We start from the raw sequence: 17,177 nt of genomic DNA, 5'->3' as shown, positions 1-17,177 counted from the left end.
GTTAGTCCCAACTAGTACTGAGAGGGGAGGGGTGAATCAGTAAATTACTGGTTTTTACTAATTGATACTTTTACTTTAAGTATGAACTAATTAACCATTCACCAATGTACATATTTACTGCAAAAAATTAAGCATACATGAAAAGATACACAAAGACACAGATTTATCTCGTGGAAACCCAATAGGGAGAAAACCATGGTGTGAGTAGAAACTCACAAAATTTGTACTCTTCTGGAGTATGCCTGATGAATAGCCATCACTATTAGGAGATTACAAAGACATTGGTTAGGTGCCACCCGGTTAAGGGATTTTGATCAAGGTCGGTTAGTACCTTTACCCTGTTAAAGGTAGCCTAGTTAAAGGACTTAGAACATCAATAAAGATGTTACCCGATTAAGGGATTTATACAATGGGACCTATTAAAGTCCACCCAGTTAAGGGATTTATGTTGTATTTATTTCAAAACAACAGATGAATGATCAGATACAAGAAGCTACACATTAGCCTGATCATATCACAATTAGGTATTAGTCTTGGTCTACATTGGTTGTGCCTATCCTTCACAACTTTTCCTTCTACTGGTTTGTTGGTACTTGAATCCTGCACTGCTGGTCCTCTGTCACCCGAGTCATTGCTCTGTGAAACCCTACTCTACCGGTCTTCTGTCACTCGACTCTGCACGCTCTGAAACTCCCCCTCTATCCTTTTTCACATTAAATTTATTCACTTTGACAACAACCATCTCAAGAATGAGATATATGTATTTATAGACCCTTAAGTCTTTCGTCAACTTTTCCCTCCAAAACATACCTTTCAAAATTCCATTGTCAAGTCTTAAATTGTGCTTCTAAAATCATGCAGGAATCTTTGTCAATATTGTTGAACATGCCGATATGTCTATTGGTTGACTGAGAGAAGACTTCCGATTTAACTGGTTGTAACTAAACGTTACCATTTTGTCGATTACTAACTTCTCTGGTGAACCAATCACAACCTTGTCTAGCCAATTTCTTCCTATGTACTGGTTTAGTCTTTTCTTAACCGGTGGACGTCTTCCTTACCGATCTACTCACCGCTACCCGATCACCTTACTGCTTGTCAGTCTACTACTTGTCGGTATACTTACTGTCTGCCGGTTTACTCACTGCCCGGTTTGCTTACTCCCTAAGGATTAGGAAGACTAAGGAGATGATGTTTCCAACAATGACAACTGTAGACACCTAAAATTGTCCAATCTAATTAAATGAATATTTTATTTATTTAATTATGTAAGCTTAATTCTTCTATTAATTAAATAAATCTTTATTTATTTAATTAATTCATTTATCCTCTTCTAGCCTTATTTCTCATTTAAATAACTACATTTATTTATTTAAATTATCCTTTTTCTAAAATTAAATAAATATCTTATTTATTTAATTATCCCACTTCTTCTATTAATTAAATAAATCTTTATTTATTTAATTAATTCATTAACCTTTTCTACCCATGACCCATGTCATTCATCTCTTAATTCATACACTACCTATCCCTTTCATTATTTTATTATTTCTTTTACCTACCCTTTAATCATAGCCGACCTCCTTTTACACCTCTCAATCTTATCCCTCCATTTCTTATTGTGTCTTCTATATAAGGAGATGCTTCCTTCATTATCAAACCCTAATCATCTTTTATGCACTTGACTACATTACGATCCTACTTGCAACCACATTCCGTTCTTTGTTGAGCTCTTGTGCACATAAAATCTGAGAGCAAATATATCAAGCAAGATCAATGGAGATAGGAAGAATGGAGATCAAAACCCTATTGGACATGTGATGGTATAATCTTTGTGATTTCGTTTGATTTGCATTGTCTTAGGTAATCTTCATATGTTATGGTGGATCTTTGTTGTTGTTAGGTTAGGGTTTTGTGGTTGAATTCATTTAGCCTTTCAATATCATTATTATTGTTATCCATTTTCACCATATACATTTTGGCACACCCGGTGGGACTCTTGTCCCTTTGCATTTAACATCCTTGTTGCAGATTTTGTGTTTTGAAGTTGTAGATCTGACATTTTCGGCAGCATTTTGATATTTTCGCGTCTGCGTACTCTCAGATCGCATTTTTTATTTTTTAGCACGTCTGCTACATCTAGAATTGCGCCTATGTTATCGGCAATATTTTATTTTTGTAGATTCCAAAAATCACATTTGTGTTCCTTAGTCGCGTCTATGGTGTTTTTAGCCGCGTCTGTGTCCAGAAGTCATGTCTGCGTTCTGGAGCTGCGTTTGTGTCTCACAGAACCACGTCTGCGTCACAAAGTCACGTTTGTGTTGAGGGTAATCGTGTCTATGTTCACCGCTTTCAAATTTTGGGTTTATTGATTCAGTTTTGGATTTTGCATTTAGGGTTTCAGATCTGGTTTTTTTGGAGTTAACATTTTTAGATCTAGTTAACGAAATTGGTGCAGCTTGTCTTGAAAGCAAAATTGTTTGGTTGAAGGCCCCTATTTTCACAATGTCTTTTGGATTTAAAATTTACCTAACTTGTGTGCTTGCAGGAAGGGGTGATAATTTGAAACAATCCAAACTACTAACAACTCTTTGTTGCAGTTCCTTGGCAAGGGTTTTTGGATTTTTATTGTGTACCTTGTTTTAATAGACTAGCAAACACTTCAATTGGTGCACTAAAATTAAATCATTGTCTTTTGTGTCTTGAGCAATAGGCTCTTTTTGTTTAATCTTTAGAGGGCCTGTCTTCCCGTGTGGTCATTAGGACTACTAGTGAGAAGAGAACGACCCAAGTGATAGCGAGGAAAACCCACCTCTTCCGAACCACTATAAACAACTGTATTCATGGTGAAAACTATGGATAACGTGTGCTAATTAGTTCATACCGACACTATGTCTCCCCATAAACCCGTTTGATCAAATTTATTTGATCAGTTGTAGGGCATAACCTCTACCGGCTGGGAGTCTTTTGTATTTACAGAGCTGAAAGTGCCACATGTATGGCCACACGAGCGGATGCCCTTACTAGCACCTTTTTGTTTTAGAAGCCCAAATTCTTCTAGTTGTTGGGGTAGGAGGTCGGACCTCTGGTAGCGGCCCACACACATACGGTTCTTAGTAGAGATACAAAGTTCACCACGGGGAGTTTTCGTGGGGACTGATGCTTGGCTAACCCGAGAAGTGAGTGTCGAGGGTGGAGCTAGTGAGGTCAAGCATCTAAGTATCTGCTCTGAATAGCATAGCCTCGGGGGTAAAACCCCATGTGGGATCAACAACTATTGTCTTGGCCAACCATAAGAATTGTGCTTGACTTATTTTAAACATTCAAAACATTCAAGACCAAACAGCAAAACATTGTGTCTTTTGTGTCTTCAAGTGTATGCAAAACATTTTTTTTTACATCAAACAACACACTTTTTATTGGAGTCATTTTGAGTCTAAACACTTGCAAACATTGAGTCCTCATCAACATTGTGTCCTCTTGTCACGAAAAATAGTCAAATAGTCAGATTTGGTCACAACAAAAATGACTTCACAGATTGGAAAAAATTGCACAAATTTTGCAGAAACGCGTCTGTGTTGGACATAAAAGCATCTGTGTTGTATAACCGCGTCTGTGAAGGGCAGAAACACGTCTGTGTTTCTAGAATCAATAGTGCACTTTACAAAAATCTCAGAACCATGTCTATGTTAAACAAAACCACGTCTGTGTCAGGAATCACGTTTGTGCAGTATACAGGCGCGTCTATGTTCAGAATTGAAAAAAAAAAAACTTTTATAGTCTAGCAAACAAACACAATCATTTTTGGCATTCTTGAGCTTCCTAGGTCATTTCTCCAGGTTTTCATCTAGCATTAAACTTGTCTTTGGGTCTCACAAAGTCCATCATTGCTTTACATCTTGCATTAAATTTACATTTGTCTAAACTTGAGTCAAAAGGTCATTTGCTTGTCCTCGTCATACTTTGTCAACACACTACATACAACAACATTTTTCTAAGTGGTCCCTCATCAAGGTCTATCACCTTTGGGTCTCATTTGGTCTTACTTAGAGTCAAGGTCAACTTACCTCATCAAGAGAAACTATCCTCTCTTTGGAAGTCACACCTACTCTACTACATACATACTTGGTCTTACACTTTGGACATTGCAAGTAAACCTCAGATTCATTTACATTCCATCCAACCCTTGGTCTTCCATACTTTTTCCATTTTCATCTAGTCTCACACATCTCGGTCAATACCTAGTTCATGGTTGAAACCCGTCTTCAAAAATCTAGGAGAGAAACTAAAGGGGCTCAAGAGTCTGCAAACATGAGTTCTTATGAGTATGACAATGATATCTTTTTCAATTCTGATCATACTACATTACCTAACATGGATGCTGATAGAAACATTCCAAATGTTGAGAACATGGACACTACAAACAACAATGATACACACAATGATGATATGGACAACTTTTCAGTACATTCAGCAGATGTGGAAGAATCCATTATGGATCCCCATTTCAATTGATTGGTTGAGGAAATAATGAGGAGGGATAGACAATACTTCTTACAAATGATGGCACAAAGTGGAGCCAAGATACCTCATGATTTTGACATGTCTCAAATAATGGAAAATTGACCTTTGCAACAACCTCACTCCAACATGGATCAAAGGAGGCCTAATAGTGGAGGCAATAGAAGACCACATATGGTACCTGAATCACCATCATCTTTGTTTCAAAAACCAGAGGTCCCACATACACATGGTCAAGCATATGATACTCACCTTCGCAGACCATTATGGAAGTCTTATGCAGAGAAATATGCTCAATCACATACCAATGCTAAGGATCAACCACCAAAGCAATTGGATATTCAAAGGCATTATTTGGACACAAGGAAACCCCATGTCAAATTTGGGGGCAACACATTAGAACATGACATGCCTGTAGAGTATGGTATACATGGACAAAATAGATATTTCGTTCCTCAACATGAATCTATACCAAGTGGTCCATATATGTAGCATCACTATAGACCTCCTCCATATGAACATGTGTATGATCAATATCATCCATATATGCAACATGTTGCTCCTCCAATTGGTGCCTCAAGCATGGGATATGGTCCAAGAAGTCGGTCTCCACCGAAGAACAATTTGGAGCAACAAATCAAGGACTTACAAAAGAAAATACAAGACATAAATACACTGAAGCCAACATACACAATGAGAGACATATGTCCCTATCCATTTGACAAAAGCATTCCAATGCCTCCATTTCCTACACACTTTGTGACACTTAAGTTTGACAAGTATAGAGGAAAAGGGGATCCTAAGGCACACATAAGACAGTTTTTCACAGCTTGCATTGAGGTAGCAGCAGAAGAGACATATTTGATGAGATTATTCCCACAGAGCTTAGGCGATCAAGCTATGGAATGGTTCTCCCAACTTCCACCTGGAATTAAGTCATGGGGTGACTTAGCAGAGGCATTTATTCAACATTTCTCCTAAAACATAGAGATGGACATATTAGTCACTACTTTGTGCAACACCAAGCAAAGGGATGGAGAATCTTTTTCATCATTTTTACAAAGATGGAGGAATCTATCCAGTAGATGCTCTTGTGAAATTCCACAAAAACAAATGGTAGAGATGTTCACCCAAAATGTTAACAAAGACATTGGTTATGACTTAAGAAAAGCTTGCTTGTCCACCTTTAAGGACGTCATTGAAAAAGGCTTAGCAACAGAAAAGGTCCTAATTGAACAAGGAGTCATTAAGATATTCAAGGAAAACAAAGATGAATTTAAAGGAAAAGACAAGCCAAGATTTTGGAATAAAAACAAGAACACAGTCAATGATGGTGTTGTTGATGCCAATACAATGCGACCCAAATTCATTTTTTCCGGATCAAATCAGGTGAATACTCAAACAACTTTTAAATCACGAAGGAAGTACACTCCATTGGGAGAACCACTTGAGTCAGTTTTCAAAAACCTAGTGGCAAACAAAGTAATCACAGTTCCAGATTTTCCTCCATATGAACCAAAGGTTAAACCAAATTGGTGGAATGATGATGAATATTGTGAATTTCATAAGAGCAAGGGTCATAAGATAGGAAATTATCATCGACTGAAGAACATCATACAAGATCTCATTGATAGGGGTGACATTGAGATTGAAGGGCACTCATCCAATCAAGAACATGAGATGTTTAAGGAACCATTCCCAAAACATGACAAAGGAAAAGCTAAAGTCGCAGATGACCAAACCAACTATACCAGAGCATCTTATAACTATGATTCAACCATCAATCACATCTCAATGGACAATTACGTCTCTACCATTATCATCAAGGAAAAAAACCCTGAGAATTCTACCCAAAGACCCAAGATTTTCTTAAAAGGTGTTGGATCTTCTTCCGAACCTACCTCTGAATGTCATGTTACAACCCATCGAGGTAAATTCACTTTGCAAGGTGCTCCAGCCAAGAACACCGCTTCCTCATCAACCAAACCTAGGTATGACCTTGTAGAACAGTTAGGGAAGACACCCACGCTCATCTCCATCCTTGAGCTATTACGCATATCCCCCGCTCATAAAGCCATTCTTGACAAAATCTTGAGAGACACTGTCGTTCCTACTGATCTGAATGTGGACCAATTTCAAGCCATGGTGGGATACCTTTCCATTCCACATTCACTTACATTCACAGAAGCCGATGACGCCTCCATAAGTCAGCCACATAATGCACCACTACATATTGAAGCCTTCATACACAAACATAGAATAAAACGAGTCCTGATAGATGGAGGAGCTGGTCTAAACATTTGTACATTGAGCATAATTAAACAATTGGGATATTCTGATAAAGCTGTGATTTCTACAAAAAAAAATCACCATCAAGGCATATGATGATGAAGAACATTCATCCAAGGGCACAGTCACCTTGCCTCTCAGAGTTGGGCCAGTTACAAAGGATGTGGTTTGTCAAGTCTTGGATCTAGATCTCACTTACAACATATTGCTAGGACGTCCTTGGATTCATGAAATGAGAGCAGTCCCATCTACATATCACCAATGCATTAAGTTTCCTCACAATGGAGTGGAGGTAACCGTTAATGGTGATCCTAATCCGTTCATATACTGCAATAACCTGAGATCAAAGACTGAGACCATCATTCCCAGTAATCATGAAGTTGTTCCTTCCTTGACATACATTGATCCCAAGTCATTAAAACCTTCGACATCAAAACAAGGTGAGCTTAAAGGAAAGTTTCAAGACAAAGGCATGGGGGAATACACTTTAAATCAGACCATGTACCTACGACAAGTCATGAGTTCCCCAAAAGAATATGGAAGACCCCATCCTAACAAGCAAGTATCCATCATGATACTCAAATGGGACCCTACTACCTTTCAAAGATGGGGTGAACTGGAAGAGGAAGATTTATACAAAATGCTTTACAAAGACATTGAAGATGACACACAAGATCACATCAGTCTACCATGTGAGAAATATGGCAAAGGCTTCAAAATTCTACAAAAATTCAGGTATGATGGAAAAAGCCCTCTTGGGTTACGAAAGGAAGGCATCATTGAACCTTTACAACCTAAATTGACTTTCAAAAAGGAATGCTCAAAAGGACTTGGTTTCTTAACTTCCAAGGTCCACACCCAAAGGACAGAACAAGCCTTACAAATCAAAGCTGCCAAAATTCAACAAGAGGATCGCTATTCCACAGACTCCAATGAATGGGAATGGGGCTCAGATAAATCCTCCAGTGACTACGAGCTCACTGAGACATTCAGAGAGCCAAATGAACCCACAGAAGAAGAGGAATTTTATAAAAGATTCAAAGTTGGTCAAGAAACAACCCATGAGGATTCCACACAGTCCTTGTCTCAAGGTCTTAGCTTGAAATCACATCGGATGAGAACACCTGTCCCAGAATGCGCTACTAGTGATGATAATTTGGATTCGCTCGCGATCGAGACTGATGATGAGAGTGCCATCGATGACCTCGATAATTACCTTGACATACCCGAATATAACTGCATCTTCACTCTTAGCCCCGCTAACTTTGAAGACATTGAAGGCCTTCCCCTTGTTCACCACCAACTCATTGACTGGGATCATGAAGGACCTGCACAGTTTGACACATTCCAAAATGATGAAGCTTTTTTTGACTATCTGGGCATACGAGATGATCTTCCTCTTGGGGACCATAAAGTGCGATACACTATAGAACTCAATAGTGTGGCATATTTTGGTGAGGGTGTCAGACCTTCCAATCACAAAAATGTGAAAATAAGAACAAATCAAGGGTCTTATGGCGAAAACCACACTATGGTGTTGTCTGACCCCAAAAAAGTAAAAAGAAAGGACGTATCTGAGGGCGAAAACCTATCTAAGGCACCCGAAGATGGAAGGCTCAACATTCTCCTAGCATCATATGAGGAAAAGTCATCCATGTTGGTAGAGGAGACTATCAAAACAAACATTGGTACAGAAGAGGTTCCACACAACATATTCCTGGCTCAATCGTTGACAGAGTCAGAAAGGTCAAAATTCATAAGTTTCTTCAAAGAACGACAAATCAACTTTGCCTAGTCATACGCTGATATGCCTGGATTAGATCCGGATTTGGTAATGCATCATTTGACAGTTAAACCGGGGGCAAAACCAGTGAAATAGAAATTAAGAAAAATGCATCCACAAGTGGCATTACTAGTCAAAGCAGAACTTGAGAAATTATTGGATGTCGGATTCATACGCCCAATTGATCATCCTGAATGGATCTCTAACTTAGTACCTGTCAGTAAACTAGATCACAACATCAGAATATGTACAGATTTCAAAGACATCAACAAAGCTTGTCCAAAGGATGACTTCCCATTAACAAATATTGACTTGATTGTTGATCTCACAGCAGGTCATGAAATGTTATCATTAATGGATGGATTCTCTGGTTATAATCAAATAAGGATCACACCTGAGGATCAACACAAAACATCATTCACTTGTCCTTGGGGAACTTTCTACTAGAATGTCATGCCCTTCGAGCTAAAAAATGCAGGTGCTACATATCAAAGAGCCATGACTACTATCTTTCATGATCTCATGCACGTAATCGTGGAAGATTATGTCGACGACCTCTTGGGCAAATCAATAGACAGAAATACACATTTGGACATACTTTCAGTCATCTTTGATCGGTTGGAAAAATACAAAGTAAGATTAAACCCCAAGAAATGTGTCTTTGGAGTAACCTCCGGGAAGCTTCTAGGATTCATTGTATCCAAAAGATGAATCAAAGCTGATCCAGCAAAAGTCAAAGCTATCTTGGAGATGCAACCACCAAGAAATATCAGTCAACTTCGGTCTTTACAAGGCAGACTCCAGTCCATACGAAGATTCATAGCACAACTTGCAGATAAGTGTAATCCTTTTCAGCACCTGCTACATAAAAACATCAAATTCAACTAGGATGATAACTGTCAACAGGCTTTCCAGACGCTCAAAGATTATCTTCTAAATCTGCCAGTTCTGATGCCACCAGTTCCAGATCAGCCTCTGTTACTATACATATCAGCTACTCCAACAGCACTGGGGGCACTCTTAGCACAACAAATTGCAGAGGGCAAGGAAAAAGCAATGTACTATATCAGTTGCACATTGGTGGGATATGAGCTAAACTACACACCAATTGAGCGTGCATGTCTCACCGTGGTCTTTGCTTTGCAAAAATTACGACATTACATGCTCACTCATAAGACTAAGTTGGTTGCAAGGATAGACCCATTGAAATACCTTCTCAATAAAGCAACACTTACTGGGCAACTGGCCAAATGGGTAATGATCCTGAGTGAATTTGACATCGAATATGTGGATAGAAAAGCAATAAAAGGACAAGCCATCGCAGATCAATTAGCAGATGCCCCGATGATAGATGATGTTCCTCTAAGTTCAGAATTTCCAGATGAATCTATTTTAACAATGTCACATGCAAAGCCATGGCAACTGTACTTCGATGGCTCATACACATAGCATGGGACAGGAGCTGGCATCCTCTTTATAACTCCTCAAGGGGATTCTATACCAAAATCATACCGCTTATCATTTCCTTGCACTAACAATATAGCGGAATATGAGGCATTAACAATAGGATTACGAATTGCAGTTCAGTGGAAGATCCAGGAACTTCGTGTTTTTGGGGACTCTCAACTTGTCATCCGTCAAGCAACTGATGATTACCAAACAAAAGATGAAAAATTAATGTCTTATAAATAAATGGTGGATGACCTGAAACAACACTTCACAAAGATAGACTTTGAGCAGATACTAAGAGAGCAAAATCGTGTCGTAGATGCCATGGCTACAATTGCTTCACTGATTGATCTACCTCCAAACGAGACCCGTTATGAGTTCTTGGTGGATAACCTTTTGGTTCCTTCATACAAAATCATTCCTACTGAGATGATATGTGTTGTCGGTCCTGAGTTCCAGTTATATGGTTCCATTTTCACATACCTTCGTGACAATACCCTACCTCTTGATCTATCAAATAACCAACGTCGCACTTTCATTCGCCAATCCTCTCGATATGTCATTTTAGTTGATATCCTATACCGGTGAGGTCTAGATGGCACTCTTCTTAGATGTTTAGAAAGTGACGAAGCTCAGATTGCGTTACGTGAAGTACATGAAGGGATATGTGGTCCACATGCTAGTGGTCCTACCTTAGCCAAGAAACTCATCAGGACTAGATATTACTGGCCCAATATGGAAAAAGACTCATATCAATTTGTCAAGAAATGTAAGCAATGTCAAATTCATGGAGACCTCATACATGCACCAGCACAAGAACTTCAACCAATTGTGTCTCCTTGGCCCTTTTGTCAGTGGGGACTCGATCTCATAGGCAAGATTCACCCTCCTTCTTCCAATGGTCATAAATTCATTATCACTGCCACAGATATTTCACAAAATGGATCGAAGTCGTGCCTCTCACACAAGTCACTAGAAAATAGATTGCTACGTTCATCCTCAACTATATCATTTGCCGATACGGTATTCCTGTTTCCATTATCACTGATAACAGGCATCCCTTCAAAAATCAAGATGTTTGTGAACTCTGTGACTGCTTCCATATTTCACATCATTTCTCCACACCATATTACCCCCAAGGTAACGGTCAAGCTGAGGTGTCTAATAAAACAATCCTTAAAATCCTCAAAAAGACAGTCGACGATGCTGGCCGTAATTGGCATATCCAACTTAATCCTGCACTTTGGGCATAGCGCATAAGTGTCCGCACACCTACAGAAGCTACACCCTATTCACTTGTCTATGGCGTTGAAGCCATCTTTTCTATTAAGGTCGAGCTACCCTCTTTACGGGTCTCTTTACAAAACATCATCAGTGATGAAGACTATAGGGTCTCTCGCTTACAAGAACTGGAACTATTGGATGAACAAAGACAAATTGTTTTTAATCATCTCAAGACTTACCAGTAATGAATGAGTTGCAGCTACAATCACAAGGTCAAGCCTCACACATTTGAAGTAAGTGATTTGGTTCTCAGAGAAAATCCCAAAAATCAGCAAGACAGAGAGAAGAAGGGCAAGTTCGAACCAAATTGGCTTGGTCCTTATATCATTACAGCAGCATATGGATCTGGGGCATATTAACTCTCAACTACAGAAGGTGAACCTTTGGAGGATCCTATCAATAGCATGCACCTTCACAGATTCTACACATAGCTCTTCAGAGTATCCTAATTTCAAAAATACAAAAAAAAAAAAAAAATCAAAAAATTCAAAAATACAAAAAAAAAAAAAAAAATCAAAAAATTCAAAAATCAAAAAAAATTATAAAACAAAAAAAATCATTACTTGGTGAAAACCTGGCAAACAGGCACCTTGTGACACAAAAAACATTGAAAAATCAAAAAAAGTAAAGAGAAATAATTTCATCCAACAGTGAAAACCACTTCGGTGGTGCCCTAGGCAAGTACCATGGTGAAAACTAGGTTACCAGCGCCATACGTAGAGACATTGCTCCTCCCTCCTTTAGTATTCTATTTCATCCTTTCACTTTGCACACACTCACAACCTATTCATCTATAATAAATTTACCCAATCCCATCATGGCTTGTTATTGATCTACCCAAGATTGGTTAGCCATTCATAATAAACCTCCCTTTTCACCCCTTTCCATTCATAATAAATCAGATACTATCTATGGCTAAGGCAAATCCTATGTCTAGTGATGGGTGTGGAACTGAGAACATCACATGTTTCGAGAAGTACAGTTTCTTCTAGCTTTCTCTAGTCTATCTGCGCACAATCCGCAATAAAGCAACATCTGCATCACAAATCTGCAATAAAGTTTCATCTTCTCCACAATAAAGTATCAGTTTCATGGATTCAGTCAGTTTCAGATGAGACACAACAGCAATAATGGGCTTCAACAAATCAAATCTTTTAACAGACTCAGACAACATATGGTTCAGTGCTATCTATCCTTTTTGTGAAAGTAAACATTGTGACCACAATCAAATAAGACTTATACAAGTGACAAGAGACACTAAACTTGAGGGCTACAGTGGATGTTGGTGTCGAGTCTTGGTTTTCTTTTGATTTCATCTTTTTTGGTGACATGCCTTTTAGCTTTTCCGGGATGTCTCTAACTAGAGATTCTATCTCCAGGATGTCTTTGACTAGAAAGGCGAGGATGGGGTATCGTCACCTATTTGTATTTGCTGTTTGTGGATTGTCTTTTAGTAATGCTATGACTTGTCCAAGGATATGAGGACACTATGAGTCTAGTATGAACTGGGGCATTCTTTGTTTGTGACTATCTTATCTCCATGCAAACAGATACAATGACTTTCTAGGTCGAGCATATGCCTCGATTGTCATAACCTACTTGCCATAATAAAGCTCAATGATGATAATGCACAAGAATCTCTTTCACTTTCATATCTTCTATCTTTCATCCCCATTTCTTGATTGACCTCCATCGTCCTTCTCGAGTCCGCGTAGCCTGCTATCACATGACTGAGTATAATGACACACCAAAAACATTTGCATTTCATGTAGTTGCACATGCATTACCACATATAAGCATTTCATACATACATATAGATATCCCAACTACATCACATCCTGCACACAACACCTGTTAGCACAATTTACATTTGCATTATCATATTCATCTACATTACATACATTCACATTTGCATCATGCATACACATATAAAACATTAAAGAACAAAAAAAAATATATTGCATTGCATCATGTACATATTTGCATCCATATCATAAGCAGCACATAAAACAATATCACATAAGCACATCTCATCACATAGGTACACATGCATATAGCTGCCACAAAGATGAATCATCTCATATATATATCATAAAGTGTCATGATACAATAATGTCAAAAAAAAAAATCATATGGCTACAATCACCCGAAGGTGTCTACATCATCATACAAAAATGGTACAATACTGATACATAGGGAGCCCTCTATGGCTATGATGAACTCCCTCCCTTGGAGCCGCCTGGCCTCGATGGAATCTGAGCCCCTGAAGGACCCACCCCAGGATCATCCCTCCTATCCCCTCTATCTAGTGGTGGTGGAGGACCCATAACCCCACCACTCGATGCCTGTCTCCTCCGGCTCCCTCCCGTAGTTGTCACTGTCTACGATGGTCTATGGAAGCTCCTCGCCCGCTGATCCGCTGGTATTGCACCATAATAGAGATCCTGCCAGTAGGCAATCTCCTCCCCTGTCTGCAGGACGTAGGCATATCCGGCCCCTGTGTCCTCTGCTGCTTGTCTCCCAGCCCTCAGTGTTGTCTCAACCTCTGTGTAGCGCTAAATGGCCTGGTCTCGCTCTCGCTCAGTATCTCAGAGCCACCTCCTAAGCCTATCCCTCTCCCTCTCCAACTCCTAGATCTCATCTGCCTGTTCCTGGTAGATCTCCCTCAGCTCCATCAGCTCATCCTCCTTTGCATCAGCCTCCTGTGGCTCTGCCTGTGGCTCCCCCTGTACGGGTGCCTGCCCCTGTGCCTGTGACTATACTGGTACCTGTACTAGTGCCTGTACTAGTACCTGCCCCTATATCTATCCTTGTCCCTGTCCCTGTACCTGCACCTGTCTGGGACCCTATGCTGCTGGCACCTGTAGCAGTAATCCACCGCGACCCCTCACCACCCAAGCCTGCCTATCCTTTCCACCCTCCCTCTGCGGTGCAACCCTCCTCTCTCCAACTGCTCCCCTCCTCCTCCATCGGCCTCTTCCCCCATTAGCTCCATCATCATCATCATCCCCACCACCATCTCCATCTAATGGCTCTCCTGGATCCGTCAGGTGTGGGACTGGATGCTCGGCCTAGTATGTTGTGTACTTGGCATCCATGCCAACATCCTCAATCTTTGGCCACATGTCCCAGGGTAGGGGCATCATCTCTACAAGCTGTGTAACAGCCTGATCATATGATAACAGGGGCCCAAACTGTGCCTGATCTCTCACAGTCCATGCATACATATCTAAACCCCATGGCATCCGCTAAATCCTGCCAAACTACCTACCAACCCTGTCCACTAGTTGCCTCTCCAGCACATAGGGCGTCCGCCCAATCAGGTACCTACTCTAGAAGGTGTAGGGAAACTCTACCACATCATCCTCCCACTGCTCGCATCCCAGGTATGGCCTCCATATGACCATGTCAATGTCATCCATCACCTGCCACCAATGCTCTAGCCTTTCAATCCGTGGCTACGACGTGATCATGTCGTATAAGTGAACAAAACTGCATCTATGACCTCTGCCTCTGAAGTGTATCGATCTTGTCACTAGCAGATACTCATAAGCCCACACCTGCAACAATGTCACCCCATAGCCCAATCCTAGTGATTTGTGGTATACAAACTGATGCAGCTCATAGTAGAGGTGTGCCAGCACACATGGTCCCCAAGCATATCTGGTGTGCTGTGTCTCCAGTGCACCTCCCCAGCCTATAGCCAACCCCCGTGTCACTCTATCAGGACACAGGAACCCACTGATCGCTCCTCCTATCACTATTGGCAGCGCCAATCTTGTAGCAGTCATAGTGTCCCAAGCCATGTGCCCTGCCCTCATCTCCAGTCCTGGGTCCTGGAACACTCATCTCAGGGCCTCCCTATCTCCATCTTGATCATATAGGATCAGCTCCTTGTCGATTGGTATCCTCAAAATCCTATATACATCCTCGAGGGTGACTGTCATCTCCCCCATCGGCAAATGGAACGTACAAGTATTGGAGTGCCATCTCTCCGCCAGTGCAGTCAACAGTCCCATGTTCGCCTAAAACTCAGGCACATACAGCACATGTCTCAATCCCATAGCCTCGATCGCAGCTTGCTCCTCAGCTGTCAGTTCAGGTCGCAACCTCTGAGTCGATGGGAATCTCTCCTGTGACTCCAACATAGGCAAATACTCTTGCAGTCAAGCAAATCAATCATGTCAGTCATCGTGGCATTCCCTGTTTATCACAAAATGCTACTTTTTATCTAAATGCATATGGCATTCTATCCTAGTGACACTCATTGTTCATCACAAAGTGTTGCTTCTATCCTAGTGGTACTCCTTGTTCATCACAAAGTACTATGTGTTTGGCACTCACTGTTCATCACAAAGTGCTCCTCACATTTGCACTCACTATTCATCACAAAGTGTTGCTCGTATTCTAGTACTCCCTGTTCATCACAAAGTGCCTTGATCTATTCTAGTCTTCCCTAGAGGACCTTCTTGAGTGTATCCTCTCAGCAGCTTATCCAATTGACAACGTATGTTCATCACAGAACAGCCGATTTGACCTAGAAGACACAAATTCACATTTTTTGGACACAAATGCGCTTACCTGACATAAACGTGCTTGAAGACTGCACAGACGCGCCTAAAAAACACAGACGTGCCTGACAAACACAGACATGCCTATGCTCTGCACAGACGTGCCTGGGCAACATAGACGTGCCTTCTTGGCACAGACACGCCTATACATCACAAACACGGCTGCATTTGGCATAGACGCGCTTCGCGAGCATAGACGCGCCTGGCACCAATGCAGACGTGCCTGGACATTTTTGGACATTTTTTGGACCCTATTCTAAGTGCATTTATTTCCCTATCTACCATGCATTAATGACAACAATAAATGCATCAAAGTACAAGGAGGTTTTGCGGTACTTACCGGCTCTCTTGCCTCTACTGGCCTTTGAAATCGGTGAACGTGGTCGAATCTGTGAACAAAGGCCATCGTTGCTGATTGCTGCTGCTCTACTTTCGCTCTGCACTCTGCTCTCGTGGATGTGTATATGACAATGAGGATGTATTTCCCCCATGGTCTATCTTATAGACTACCCTAGCCCTAGCCCTCGTCTCCTGAGTCAGTCTTCTTTATCCCGTGACTGTCACTTTTTCCAGTCAATCCATTCTAGCCATTCCTTCTTATTGAGAGATTGTCTGTGATCTTTTCAGACATTTTTTCATCCAATCTCTCGAGGGGGCATATCATTCCCATCTTGGGGCAAATTTGTATCAGTTCATCTTATCTTCTTTGAAACAACGTGACAAGCCGCATTGTCTCAAAGAGGGGCAAAATGTAGACACCTAAATTGTCCAATCTAATTAAATAAATATTTTATTTATTTAATTATGTAAGCTTAATTCTTCTATTAATTAAATAAATCTATATTTATTTAATTAATTCATTTATCCTCTTCTAGCCTTATTTCTCATTTAAATAAATACATTTATTTATTTAAATTATCCCTTTTCTAAAATTAAATAAATATCTTATTTATTTAATTATCCCACTTCTTCTATTAATTAAATAAATCTTCATTTATTTAATTAATTCATTAACCTTTTCTACCCATGACACATGTCATTCATCTCTTAATTCATACACTACCTATCCCTTTCATTATTTTATTATTTCTTTTACCTACCCTCTAATCATAGTTGACCTCCTTTTACACCTCTCAATCTTATCCCTCCATTTCTTATTGTGTCTTCTATATAAGGAAATGCTTCCTTCATTATCAAACCCTAATCATCTTTTATGCACTTGACTACATTACGATCCTACTTGCAACCACATTTCGTTCTTTGTTGAGCTCTTGTGCACA

The sequence above is a fragment of the Cryptomeria japonica genome, unplaced genomic scaffold (assembly GCF_030272615.1).
Source record: "Cryptomeria japonica unplaced genomic scaffold, Sugi_1.0 HiC_scaffold_14, whole genome shotgun sequence".
Lineage (NCBI taxonomy): Eukaryota > Viridiplantae > Streptophyta > Pinopsida > Cupressales > Cupressaceae > Cryptomeria > Cryptomeria japonica.
The sequence above is the reverse complement of the archived record's forward strand: the minus strand, read 5'-3'. Positions refer to the sequence as shown.